The 14152-nt window shown below is 47.9% G+C and overlaps 1 protein-coding gene across 2 annotated transcripts in view; it reads left to right on the forward strand.

Moving 5' to 3' along the window:
• The window catches only part of RapGAP1 (Rap GTPase activating protein 1), a 307901-nt gene that overhangs the window by 55146 nt on the left and 238603 nt on the right, over positions 1-14152 (forward strand). The window lies entirely within an intron of this gene.

Raw genomic sequence — 14152 nt, forward strand, 5'->3', positions numbered from 1 at the left:
CAAGAGTACCATAAGGTAAGACAGCTGTTCTTACTGTTAGATTGGATTATCAATTGCCAACCAGTTGTTTTCAGCAAGCATAGTATAACGCATAGATTATGTAATCTAAGTTGGAATATTGTTTTATTGCACTTGATTATCTGGGTCTCCTTTGTACATAAGTGCGGCCTTCTGTATTTGTTATGTGTAGCTTGCTTGCTTAAAATGTTAAATCGTAAGTTCTAAATAAAAACACGTCTCGAAGAACAGTGAAATAGGTTTAACTTATAAATGTTTTGACATTAGAGACCTGTGCAGTGCTGAATTGAACTTCTACATGGGTTACATAATATTTTGGGGTCTCATTATGGTTCTGAGTTGCGTTGCAGTGTCACTCATATGCACCTGCAGGCTACATATTGGATGTTTATTTAAGACTGTTTTGCTTGGTTGGCTATTGATTCCAGTTTAATGGTAATGAGAACTGTCTTGCTTTCATGGTGATTCTGTGCTGACTAATACATTTGAATTTTCCAGAAGACAACAAAGGGTGATGAAATGTTAACATTTTGTTGCTAACCTGCCACGTCCTTTTTGGCAAGTTTGCTATGGGTTCTTTCTTATATGTTGTCTTTTCACAGTAGCCATCTTGAGAACTAGCCATAGTCATGTGTAATTACAGCAAAAGTTGCTGACACATTTTGAAAAGCGGCTCGACACTGCCATCCGAGAGTCAAACGACTTACATGGATTAGTTATTTTACTCCATTTACAAGAGTCCTGCACCACGCATTAAGGGTAACTTGACACACACTGCTGGAGTCATCAGACTCGTCAAGAAGAGTTGACCGAATCCTTCAGCAGTGGTCATGTCACCCTTTTATCTTGAGTCGTTCGACTCATTTAGAATTGTTAACGGACTCCCTCAGCACTAGTCTTGTAACCCTTTTGAGAGGGTATAGGCGACTATTACAACAGAGTGTGCATGACTATTGTGTGCGGAGTCACGCAAACACCTTGTATTGAGCACGGATAGTCTCGGGACTCTCTGCCGAAAGAGAGTTCGGGTGTCTCCCACAAAGTGTGTCGTATACGTGGCGAATCCAGACTCTCCGAAAAGAGTAAGAGGTACTCTTTTTTTTCTTAGTGTGTTGTACAACGAGCAGGCCTATAGCTATTTCGCATTATATATTACCCACCTTCTTTTTTGAATTGTTGTCTTGCTTTCTGAATTCGTGCATGGAAACCATATAAGCACGGTATCGCGATTCTCTTGCTCGTTTGTTTTTACTTTATTTTTTTTATCACAAAGGGGCAGCTTATGTCGAACGTTATCGTCGAGACGAGCGTATACTTTGAGCCATTGCCTGTCAACGTGTACTTGTGGGAAGGCCATCGGAAAAGCTGCAGACACGTCACGGAGCATTCGGGAAGGGGAACATTCACGGAAGTATATGGTTCCATTCGGTACACGTAAATCGATCGTATAGGTCCGAGTGTGTGTACAGATGGTGCGGCTAATCTATAAGGCCGAAACTCTTGCGCCGCTGATAGCGGGATATTTCCAGGAAAACAACAAGTACGCCATCCTGTGCCCACTTAACGCACTCTCGTCTGTGTTGCCCCGAGCGCGGATAAGCGCCAGGAATCGCACGCATGTGTGTTGATTGGCAATACGACTAACGCTCTATCTCACATTTTCTTTTTTTTTATTTGGTTGGTTTTGTGTAGCTGCTCGTCCATTTGTCTTTCTGACAGAGCTGAAAATCGCAGCGGAAAATTCACGGCGACGGCGCCTGAAAGGAGCTGGCAGGAATGCGTTTTCAAGCCTTTGTCGGTTCAATTTAGAGTTACTGCGTGAACATTAATCTGTACACGCAAGACCGCTCACAAAAAAAGAGTAATAATAAAAACAGAAAACAGACATCCACATGTATACTTTTGGGCGGACGCACACTTTTAATCTTCGCTCGTCCTCCATCTTTCATCGACGTGTTTGCGATTGCACGCTTACGCAGTTCGAGCTCCTGCATAGAAACCGTACAGCTCGAGGTGCACACAAAACCCGTTCGGAGTTCGTTTAGCATGGAGCGCGAAATCCACGCGCATGTGTTGTTGTATACTTGCATGCGTAAAAGGTATCTCAAGCGGCGCGGTTTTCCGGGCTGTGCAGCCAAAATTCGCCGCAAGCAAGACGGTCAAGTTAAAACGAGATCGGTTTGCCTCGGATTTGCGCGCCTTCCGCAAACGTAGCGCAACCAGTTTGACGCTAAAGCACTTCTCCCTCCCCCTTCCCTCCCCCAAGGCACAAACAACGGAAGCAAGCAAACGGGCCCGAGAGGGAACGAAAAGAAATATATATATGGAAGATACGGCAGCAGCGGATAATACGGTGATGGGGAAGAAGAGCCTTATTACCGGTAATAACCCGCGGCGGCCGTGGCTGCGCGGTCGTTTTCGCTCTCGCGGGAATTCCAATCGCCGGGGCTCGGGGCGAGCTGCAAAGCGAAATATGAATGAGCCGGAAAGAAAAACAAAAGAACGGCAGCCTCGGAGGTCGTCGCCGCGCCTCTTTATAAGCTCCGTCACGCTGTCACCGTCGGCCCCGAGCCATCCAGATCAACGGCTGCTCCTCGCGGCTGCGTCTCGTGTCGCCAAAGGGAAGTGTGTGCGGCCTGGCCGGGCAGCCGGCTAGCTAAGTGGAAAGCTTGCGCCGGCTATTCGTCAGTGACGAACCAAGAGAAATAGATAAATAAAAAAAATGAAAGAAAGATGCGAGAGAGAGAGAGAGAGAGAGGGGGTAATAAACGAAAGGTCGCGTACTCGTACGCTTTGCGCAGCCGCTACACTTTTCTCTTTTAGTTTTGCCTCGCGTCGTCGTCTTAGTCTGACCACTGACTGCTGCTGCCGCCGGTTAGCGAAGCCACGCCAGCTCGTGCCCTAACCCTGTGGGGTGGAGTAGGGGGAGGAGGCTTATATACGTATATAAAGGACACGAGGGCAGGCAACGCTGGCTTCTTTCTCGGAGGATCCCGCGAGGCCTCCTTCGTATGGTATACACGCAGGAGGAGGCCGCCTCGGAGGGCGGCGAACTCGGGCTTCTCTGGGTCTCCGCTCTTTTGTCTTCTCCTCTTTCTCCGGTCCCATTCTTTCGCTCTCGCCACCCATCCTTTGTTCTTCCCCCTCACTTTATTTTATTTTGCTACCTTCTACGCTTGCTCACCTTCTTCCTTTCTGTCCCTAGCACTGTCTTCCCCACTTCCTCCAAGGTAATTTTTTTGCCTGTCTTGTACCCTATCCTTCCCAAGCATTCATTTGCTTGCTTCTTCACTCGGCGTCATTTATTTCCCCATTTTCCTCTTTTGCGATTCTCCCTCTTCCCTTTGTCCCTGCCCTCGATGGCGCTCCCTTGTCTCCCCTTTCCTTCATTCCGCGTCCTTCGACCTTCCATTTTCTCTTGTTTTTTTCTTGGGTGCCCTTCATTACTTCTATCACTTTTATGCCGCTCTCCTTTCTTTCCTTCTTTCGATCCACATTTTCCCCCTTCGTCTATTCTTACTTCGCGTTGTTTTCCCTATACTATTCGCTTTCCCTAAACTCCCCCCTCCGTGCCTCCTTTACCTTTCTGCCAACTTTCCTTTCTTCAATCCGCATGTTCCTTCGACGGGCACCGGTCTTGCGTCGCTCGCTTACCTTTTTTTTCTTCCCCACTGAGCTGATCCTGTTCGGGTGCTGTGCTGGCGCCGGTAGTTTATACTGGTTGCGTATTCGTAGGTTCGCTTTCCCCTCCTGAAGTTCTAGTCGGCGGGCGTTGAAAGCACGCTCCTGTCGTAACGGTATATAGTACGGATGTGCGAGGGATGGTTGAAGAGGAGTGGATGGCTTCGCTTGCACTGAAAGCGTTTGGTTTTGTATTCTGGCTTGGTGCAAGAACGCGCATACGATTCGGACACAGGTCTGTTCTTTCTCTGCTCTGTGATAGCATTCTGAGCCTTTATTAACGAGACAGCGTTAAGGGATCCGAGTCGCAGAATATCCGGCGTCGGACGCTGTTTCAGCAAGAAAGCTTTTCGAACCAACCGTACCCAGGCCCTCCATGTGGCACAAGGTAGCTGCTGAAATAATTGAATTCTTCAAGCTAAAATACGTAAAAAAATCGTAACGTACGACTTACGCACAACCTACAGACATGATAGCGTCGGATTATAATATGGTTATACGAGAAAGCATAATTATGTTACGCAAAAACTCAAAGAAACCCTTTCCAGAGTTTCTACCAATGATAGACCGGCCACGGGGCGCCACGCTCGGTTCTTTGAAATACCTCCAGATGGCGCTCGCCTCCGCCGCATCGCGGCCCACGCTAGAGGCCGCGCTTGTACAGAAAAGCCCGCCTTCGTGCATAGCGTTCGCTTTCAGCGTTTCCCGGAAAAGATTAGGGTTACATACGCTTCAGTTGCTGGGAAGCGTGAGAAGCAGTGGATCTTTGAATTCTATCGCGTTCCACTCTCAAATGCTAAGCTTAAGCGTCCTCCATCTTTTTCAACTGGTGTTAGTGAGTGTGCAAAGAGAGAAAGAGAGATCTATTTAAGGAATCTTGTGGAGTATTCTGTAAGAGTCCACGTAGTGGACTGCCAACTTCCGCCGCTGCTGATTGGATGCAGCTGCACAAGCAAGGAGGATACGAGCGGCCCCAGCCGATCAGCAGCGGCCGAAATGGACTTCCCCTGTAGAGGTCTGCTTAGCCGCATGCCTAGCATACTACTCCAACGGGTGTGATGGAAAATGAAATTATAGGTGCAGTGCACGTTACCGATACACAACAAACTCAAAACACACTACAACATTCAATAAACTAGATTATCGCATTCGGATCAGTGTCTCTAAGGAAGGCTAAAGGTACCTTCGTCGCGCGAAATTCGGGTGTACGCTATCTGTTGTCGTTATTGTACAGTATTGAAATCGGAGGTTTGTTTGTACGTGCCCTTGCCGAGCCTGTGTAGCGGCGTGTTCGGCCAACGAAGCAGCGGTGGCCACGGTCCCGCTAGAGTACAGAAAGCGCGACATTTCAACGTAATTTGTACACGGCCGTGCAATGGAGAATTCCACAACGAGTCTTTTGTTGGTTGAGGTGCGGCTGCGTGGCCTTGTTTTGCACGGAATTGAGCGTGCTCAAATCTTTTCGAGCCTGCGGACAGCGGACATTTGGCAGATAAAGAATAGAAAGCCGCGAACTTTGTGGTGTTCCACGGAGTTACTTCGGAGCGGAGTTTATTTTGCAGTGGAACATTCTATAATAGAACTATTATAGAAGACCTCTATAGTTACCGTCGTTCCTGTCCAAGGTACTACACAGTTCCTGCCTCCTAGTTTCCCTAATTCAAGCGTGCAAATCCACTTGCGTCCTTCTCAATCGATTGAGTCAATAAGTGAACAATAGAGATCTCAAGCTAGTTTATCTTGAATACATCAGAGCATTGTCAGCAGCATTCGTTTTATAAGCGCCACATTCAGTATGAATATTTTTGCTCACTCAGTCATACTAACCTGCCATCGTTCATTCCTTCCTGCTTTCTTTCATTCTTCGGTTGCTATGCCTATGGTTTTTACCTAAGAAAAAGTGGTAAAGGTAGAAGTGATGCCGGATATATCTTATTTTTTTTTATTTCATTAGGCTTCACTACCCAGTACACACAGCGTACGTCAGACGCCGTTCGAAGGACTTCGTTGTAACTTTTACTATAATGTGCGCATTAATCTGCGTAGCAGGATGTTTCTGCATTGCGTCTCCATCGAATTACAGGTACTGTAGCAAGCAATCGCACCTGCAACCTGAATCGTGATGGCAACGAAACGCCACTGCCTTTTGTTTTATTTTTTCCCCACTGGTACGTGGCAAAGAGAGCGCCTCCATTCCAGTCGTCATGAAGCGCCAACCCCCCCTTCTGCACGCTCTAGCGTAATCCTGTCAACGACTCGCTGACTTCTCTTGGGGGCCCCTGAACAGGTTTGGAGATCTGGCAAAACAACAACAAAAAAAGAAACGAAAATAGGGAAAAGAAAAGAAAAAACGAGCGCATAGAGAGGGAAGTTGAGACGATGTCACTACAACATCTCCATCTTCCGAAAAGTTTTGAAACCTCGTTACTGCAGCGCTTGCGAAGAGAAAAAAAAACAAAGAAACAAAAAGATACGCCACACTGAATAATGCGTCGACATTTGAATCGAAAATTCACGCTGGCGTTTCTTACTGGTCCTGCCTACTCTGCATGAAACATAGCGACGACGTCTTTGAATAGTTTGCCTGCATAGCTATGGCATTTCTCCACAAGGCCGAAGCCCCCTCGAACGCAATCTTTTATTTCCCTTTCTTTCTTTCTTTCTTTCTTTCTTTCTTTCTTTCTTTCTTTCTTTCTTTCTTTCTTTCTTTCTTTCTTTCTTTCTTTCTTTCTTTCTTTCTTTCTTTCTCTCATTCTTTCTTTCTTTCCTTTTCTCTCTCTCTCTTTCTTTCTTTCTTTCTTTCTTTCTTTCTTTCTTTCTTAGCCAATCTTTCAAACGTTTTTGCCTTCCCTTTTCAATGGAGCTAGCTGCACGGATTCCTGCTTCAAAACATAGGATGTGCAGCGCACTACTATGGTGTTTTCCCTTCGCTGTGACGGCTCAGCAGATGACGTTCCTCTGAATAGTACCCTAAGATTGCAGTATATAAAACCATTCGGTAGTTAGAATGAAGCGCAAGTTTTTATGAACTCCTGCAGCTTAGAAACTTAAAATCGTATTATATTGCTGCATAAGCAGCTCACTCACCCACTAATTTACCTAAAAGAACGTCACTGTGATGTACTCCTTTCAAAGCGCTACATGCGCCAGCGCCGTATTTCGCGCATGGTGATGACGTTATAATGTTAATGACGACGATCGTCATTACAACTTCATTATGCAAGCCAATTAATTAGGCGCCGTAAGAAAGGCTGCTAAATAGCAGCATTTGCACGGCTTCGTATATGCAAGGCCACGCAAGTCGTGTGCAGTCAGGCGATTTAAGCACATCGCTGTTAACAAGCTCCGCAGCGATAAAGTTTTGAGAAACAACACAGCGCACCGTTGCCCCGAAACTGGTGCCGATGTGGTGACTCCTATGACGAATGAGCTGGTTTCAGCATTGGCCGGCTTGATTTCAGCATATTTCGAATGTTACATGCCTTGAGCCGCTATACTAAATAGCGTGGTTAATTAATTTAATTGGATTAATAACTCTTCTAGGCCATGAGTCAGTCTTCCGGAAATCGGAAATCGCGAATAATTTTTGCCGAAAAAGTTTTTTTTTCCTCTCTTCCGCAGGGTTTGGAGTACCCTTTCATCTCGGCGCAAACAAAAGGTATTTTTGCCTAAATGCAGGAAAAAGAAAAGAATACATATGCATGTTTTTCGCAGAGAGAGAGAGAGAGAGAGAAGGATGCATAGAAAAGAACGGAGGTAAACCAGAGGCAGTTCCGATTGGCTACCCTGCACGGGGAGGAGGGTGAAGGAGGGATAAAAAGAGAAAGAGAGTGGATGGGGGAGACAGAAAGAAATAGAGATGAGCACGACCAAACCGCGTACACTATACAGAGCGGTAGGGGGCGGCGTTCTTACAGTCTATCGTGACAACGAACGCAAACGACACATGGTGAAAGCGTTCGAGTCCCACAGAGGCAAAGTACATTCACGGGACATCAGTCGCAGCCCAGGCGCAGCGTCTGTTCGCGAAAGCGGAATCAAGACAGGTTGAACACTTTCATATGCAGATCGGGCGGCTTCGCCGGCGTGGTCATTCCCGCCGATGCTTCAGAAATTTACTTGACTCTATAGATATATACACGTAATGCGCTTCACCGCAAAACATGGTCATGTTTTCTTATGCAATGAGCTCCCTGCTGGGCACATGCCCGCATGTCATTCACTTGACGCCGTGATATGCTTCAAAGGGAACCGCGTCAAGTGGAGCAAGTTTTGTGAAGCTTTCGTTTGTCGACTTTGTTTATTTCCACCTAACTCCTTGACTCGCCGGCAACATATTGAGCGCTTTCTTAGAGGTCGCCGATCGCTACCAGATTGTGGCCGCCAAACGGGACAAGCTCCCTCGAAAAAAAAAAGAAAAGAAACGGGCTTCAACCGACACCGCGGGCAGGAATCGTGAGCAGTGCCGCCCCGTGCCTGCTTAATGAAACTTTCGTGCCGCGCATGGCCTCCCCGTCAAGAGGGTGTTTCCCGGCCGCTGCGCGGAGGCTTCGTTACGCTATGTGCGGTCGCAGCTGTATCAAGGTCGGAATCGCCGCCGCTGCTTATGAATATGGCTACCCGATGGGACATCGTGACACTGCATAAACGTTGCCAGAGGGCGCTGATTGAGAATGACAGCTCAAGCAGGTTTTCCAGCGCGTGCATGCCGCACTGTGTGCGTTTGCTTTGGAAAGATGCATCTGAGCTTATTTATTTGTTTGTTTGTTCGCTTGCGTTGGTACGCGCGTGCGTGTGTTTACTTAATTAATTTACGCAGTACTGCTAGCCTTAAAGGGCTCCTCATCAGGTCTGGCCATTTTGAACTAATAAGCGCAGAGCATACAACGCGCGATAATGATGGTGTCTGCAAAGTACTGCATCGCTACGCGCCGCGGAAAGATCTGAAATTTCAAACAGAACACCGTTTTCCCTCCTCCTCGCTATCGCCACGCTCCCAGCCGGATGATGACGTACAAGTGCTAGTGCGCCTACGTACACGTGTTTGTGCTATGACGTCGCTCGTGGTGACACGTGACTGCGAGAGTTATTCAAGGCAACATCTGTTATTAATGTGTTGTAATGTGTTGCTTGAACAGACGAACTAAAGCTTAGAGAAATAATAAAACTCATAAATCAAATGTCTGCGTGTTTTGTTTTACTTCGCACCGCAGCAACAGAGATGTACTTCTGTTTCGTCTGCTTGTTCCCGCGTCGTGCAGTCGCGCGCGCAGGTACCGAAACTATGTCATTTTCCACCGTGTTCCAGCGCGCGATCATGCTCTATGAATTATGAAATATGCAGTCATGCTATATGTTCTGTATTCGTGCAGCACAGATTTACACCGCTAGTCAGGTGTCCTCATGCACAGCGCGCAAAATCGTGCGCTGCGCGAGACGAGACATTCGCAAGTTCGCACACGACGCCGTCAGCGGAAGTGCGCCGCGCCGGAAGAAAGAGAGGAGAAAAAAATGAAGGCGGGGCACGTGACGTATGCGTCACGCGATCCTCGAGGTCGGGTATGGGAGAACGCAGGGTGGGAATTTCGCTTGCGGACGCTAGACGGGGCCAGTGGAGAGAGAGTCTCGCTTGGCAGTGGAGCTCGCCTCCTGAAATGATGGGTTCGTGGTACTGAAATATTGATATCTCGGCTAGTAATGAACCAATGCATTTTTTTTTGCGGCAGAGCGCTCCCTAGAAAACACGTAACAACTTCCAGCGTATAGCCGAAGTTTGCTGTGTGGCCTGGTGAGGGGCCTTTTAACAAAAGCTGTAAACAGGAGTGTATAAGTGCAAAAATCAAGACTACAATGGCATGAAGTCCGAAAAGAAACGTGGCTGCGATGAAATAAACAAGTAAATAAACAAATAGTGACATTAAGCAAGCAACACGCACATATATTTAGTTACAATTTACATTTTGTCGATGCATATCACACAGCACTGTGATACAGGAATTTGAAAGAAACATAAGAATATAACATATAAATAAATAAATACATGAATAAATAAGTAACAAAGTTAGTCTGCGAGTGACATATAGCATTCCTTTTATTATTTTTATATAGCATTGCTGCCTTTAGCATGGCTAAAAGCGACTGCGACGTTAGGTACTCTGCAATGTCGGCTGATAATATTCCAGTCGCTGACCATTCGGGGAATAGAGTTGGTACCTAAGAGAACGAAAAGACAAGACGGTGGCCCCCCGCCGGTGCACCTGTAGCGATTCGCTGAACGGTTGGAATTGCTCGTTGAATAGGGCCCCCCTCGCAAAGGCGAGTTGTGTGATGTCGATCCGAGAGCAAAGTAGCCCGCGCCGAAGAAACCCTTTGTTCCGTAAAGCGCAAATGCCTTCCGACAACTCCTGCATAGGAAGGCTTCTATCACTGAAAGGAATAAATGTCACCGCCTAACGTCGTTTTGGTCAGCATGCCGTCTGGGTGAATTATATGCAGTGCAAGCGAGTGAGAACAAAGCCGTGATGGAGCGGAGGATGGCGAGCGATGCTCAAGTGATGTGAGTTAGTGACGATGCGGTTGAGGGTTACGCAGGGTGACGTCACATTTGCCCTTTCATCAACGGACACTGTGGGCACTTAAGATACACCATTCACTCTCATCCGTGCACCTACGGGGGTGAAAGAAGGGATACTTTCTCATTGTTGGCGGTCCATGAGAGAAAATGAACCACTCGAAGCACGCTAGGGCGACAAGAGCATCGCTGTAGTGCACCGTCTTGTTTCGCTACCCACCGCGGGATTGCTTCGCTGCTTTTATTGAAAAATTGCAGGCGTGCTGTTGACATATAGAGAACTCTGCCGCGGTTCGATCTCGTCAAGGCCGTTGACCAGGTAGTCGTTCGACTCCTTCCTTTCCTCTTTTCATTTCTCGCGACCACGCGCTGTAAAAGCCACGTATACCCCCCGTTCTATCTGACGGTTTCCCCTGCCGGTGTCATTTTCGCGTGGGCCCACATGGGCAGTCGCTTTCGTTTTCCCGCCGGTTTCCTTCCCGATGTGCGGGTTACATTTCCGACTGGTAACTTTTGGCGTGTTCCGTGTCCTGCCGTACCTCTACACGGCACGCCCGCTGCTTTTTTTTTTCTTGTGATGTAAACACACGCACGCGGACACGCACAGACAGCTCTGGCAGATGCCGGTTGGGACCAGGCTCCAAGAACCTATTTTTTTCGACAGCGGATGGTTGTCTGGTGTGCTGGAAGGACATCCGAAGCGGCGGAGGCAGTTGTTCACTGGTTAACCTCCCTACCTTTCTTTCATCCTTTCCCACTCTCTCTCTCTCACTCTGCTCACTGCAGTGCTCCTAGAAGCGAGCACTCACAAGAGGAAATGCGCAATCGTGCTCTTTCAAATAAGCCACCTATGCTTTACGTATGCTTAGCTTTGTATTGGTTGTATAGGGAAGCGCATGCTTGCAAATGTACTGGGTGTCCCAGCTAATTTTAGCCAGAGTTTAAAAATGTGTGAGTGCCACGTAACTGGACAGAAAATGTTGTTTGCCGTGGCGGTGAGGTACTCAAATTATTTTTTTCATCTTGCCTAATTAGATAATTAGTCTTAACTTAATGAAATATATGACTCATCAAATATTATATTTAGATGATAAGTGTCAATGACAAAATTGCAAATCTACATGGAAAACTCCCTATACAGCTTCCTGTTGCTCACTACGTGCTACATAAATGTGTTTTTCCGAGCGTGAGAGGAACCCGCAAATGCACTCGAAATTGCAGCGCGACTCGCCGCTCGAGGCACTTTGCGTGTATTCGCGGGCTTCTTTCACGCTCGGAAACTCACTTCGATGCGCTTTCCGTATATATATATGTGTCATCGCTCAGCTAACCTCTAGAAGAGAACGTAAGGTCGCCATTCAGGCTAACGTTGTCAGATTCTTACTTAAAGACGGGGCACATTTAAAACTTTGTATCTCTCCCGCAGCCTACCGTGGAGCGGCCCTCTGAATGCGTTTGATTGCCGGGTAATCTTTTTCCTTTTTGAGTGGCCGAAGGATGAAACAAGAGGTCTTTACTCCGTTTCGAAAGAGGCTGCTGTTCTGATGGAACGGAGGATATATGAGGCTCGCTATATGACACTCCCAAGTGCCCTCGAGACGCCTCTTGCTCGAGGCTAACAGAGGACGCGCTTACGCGGAGACAGACGCGGCCACTCGGCATTCGCGTGATTGCGCTTGCGATGGGATAGCGCCAACGGTAGCTCCCGCTCTATTACAACGTCGTTGTAGAAACCACTATAGATGAACGCATGAGCGATGACCGCGACACGAGGGGGGGCGAAAACCTCTCCCAGTTATGAGCACGCATCCTTCCCGCAGAAGTAAGTAAATAAATAAACAAATGAACGCGAAATGAAAGCAGTTTTCCGTTAGCTCCTCCCGTGCACTATATACAAGGAAGCCGACCGGCAGCGCATCCTCCCATATGTTATGCTCTCGGGAACCCCGGCGGGCCATGCGCCACGTAACAGCTACAGGCCGCGCACTCACGTGGTTTCCCGCCACGATATACCCGTCCAATCTCCTCCGGTTCTTCTTCTTATTCTTTTTTTTTTCTTTCAGGCGGCGGGGGGGGGGTGAGGGGGGAGGGCGTTCGTAATGACGCGCTCTGTCCACACGCACGCACACACGCGCACAAAAATAAAAAAATAAAGAACTATACGAAAATAAGCAAACGCGCGTGGCATCGCGATACTTCCTTCGCACGCGAGTGAGCAGCGGCGGCGAAGCGGTCGCATTCTGCCCCGCGCGAGTCATCTGCGAACGGGGAACTGTTGCTCGCACTGCCGTCGCATGACTCGTCGCCCCGCCGGCTGCCGGCCCTTCCCAAGCCGCACCTCGCTTTGCTGTGCTCTCTGCGCTCGACCCTTCTTGCTGTGTGTCCCGCGTCCGCAAACGACGTTTGGAAATAAAGGAGAATGAACGCAGACGAGACGCTGCGAGCCAGCCTGGCTCTACGTGAACGGCTGTGGAGGGACAGGCCGGATTATAGGAAACTCTGGCACTGCGAATGATGGGTTGCACGGGGGTTTGCCTAGTTTAACCGTATAGGAGATCCGGGGGAAAGACTGGAACTGGTACTTCATTTAGCTCTTATATACGTTTTGAAGGATGCAATTTTCTCGCAAGAAATGCTGTCATGGTAAAGATAAAAAGAATTAAACGGTTAGACATGTCAGACTTAGGCGCGAGGTTGAATCAGAAAAACTCAATCTTTTGCTCATACCTATTGTTCCCATGTTAATTGTGGCGTTTATTATTACACTTTACGTGCCTTTATCTCGCTCACAAGTTTCTGAGCGTTCTCGAGCATTTCTCTTTTCTTTCTGAATTCAAGAAGTCAGTACGCACAAGGATAATCACCGTGATTTGTTTCATTTGTAACGGAATATCTCGTTGAATACGATCACTTTGCATGCTTTACAAAGTCGTTTGAAAGCAGCAGGGCGAACTTTAGGCAAATCCACGTACGTACACTACCCATCATGCCCATGCTGGCTAAACCGCTGTTACGCCTCAACACCACAAAAGCAGTTAACCAGACGTTTACCATGAGTGTGACCACAACCAATTCATCAGCGCCTATCCAGAGGTCAACGCGGCGTGGACATCTTGACGGGTCCCAGAAAGGGCTCTCACCCCACCCTTTACCTGGCAGCCTGCACGAAGGATGAAAAGGAAGGGTTGGGGGACAATGCCGGCGACCTGAGTATAGCAGGTTGCTTTCTTGCCACATATTCCAAACCAGCCTCTTCGGAGGTGGGGTTACTGCAGGTTATTGCGAGCATGGGCGCGGTATCGCCACGAAGTCGAGGAATGTGATTTGCTGCTGAATAATCTTCAGATTCCCTAGTCGACTCGCCTAGGGAAGACTACGGGATTAAAAGCGGAGACTTTTTGAGAGTGAGGACAGAGGGTCCTGATGTGAACTTGGACATTTCACCTGCTCCTCCTGCGTGAAGTGAGCTTCCCAACTTGAGCCGTGCAACTATAGTTACACGGCTCAAGTAGGGAAGTGAATGATCGCTGCTACACAGCCCAAAATTTCTGATCGATCTGGCTGAGCTCTGCAGCACAGTGTGCCACTAAGCATGTGAAAACAAATTTGCTTAAACCTACAGTAAACATTGTACTGCACACACCAGACATTGCGACCGATCGCGAAGCAAGGATTGCGATTGAATGGATCCGGATCGAGCTCACAATCGAAGGTGTCCGTGTTGCAACAGTCAATTCTGATCGAGCTCAATCTTTACCGGGTTCGATTGCGAATTGAAAGCTCTTGTGTGATGCCGCTACTATATTATTCGCGCGGGCGCGCACAAAGGCTGCTTCGTTGGGTGTCGGCGAAGAGACAGCACACAAAACGAGCTGTAGAACA

This window comes from Dermacentor albipictus, chromosome 2, assembly GCF_038994185.2.
Source record: "Dermacentor albipictus isolate Rhodes 1998 colony chromosome 2, USDA_Dalb.pri_finalv2, whole genome shotgun sequence".
In the NCBI taxonomy this organism is placed as follows: domain Eukaryota; kingdom Metazoa; phylum Arthropoda; class Arachnida; order Ixodida; family Ixodidae; genus Dermacentor; species Dermacentor albipictus.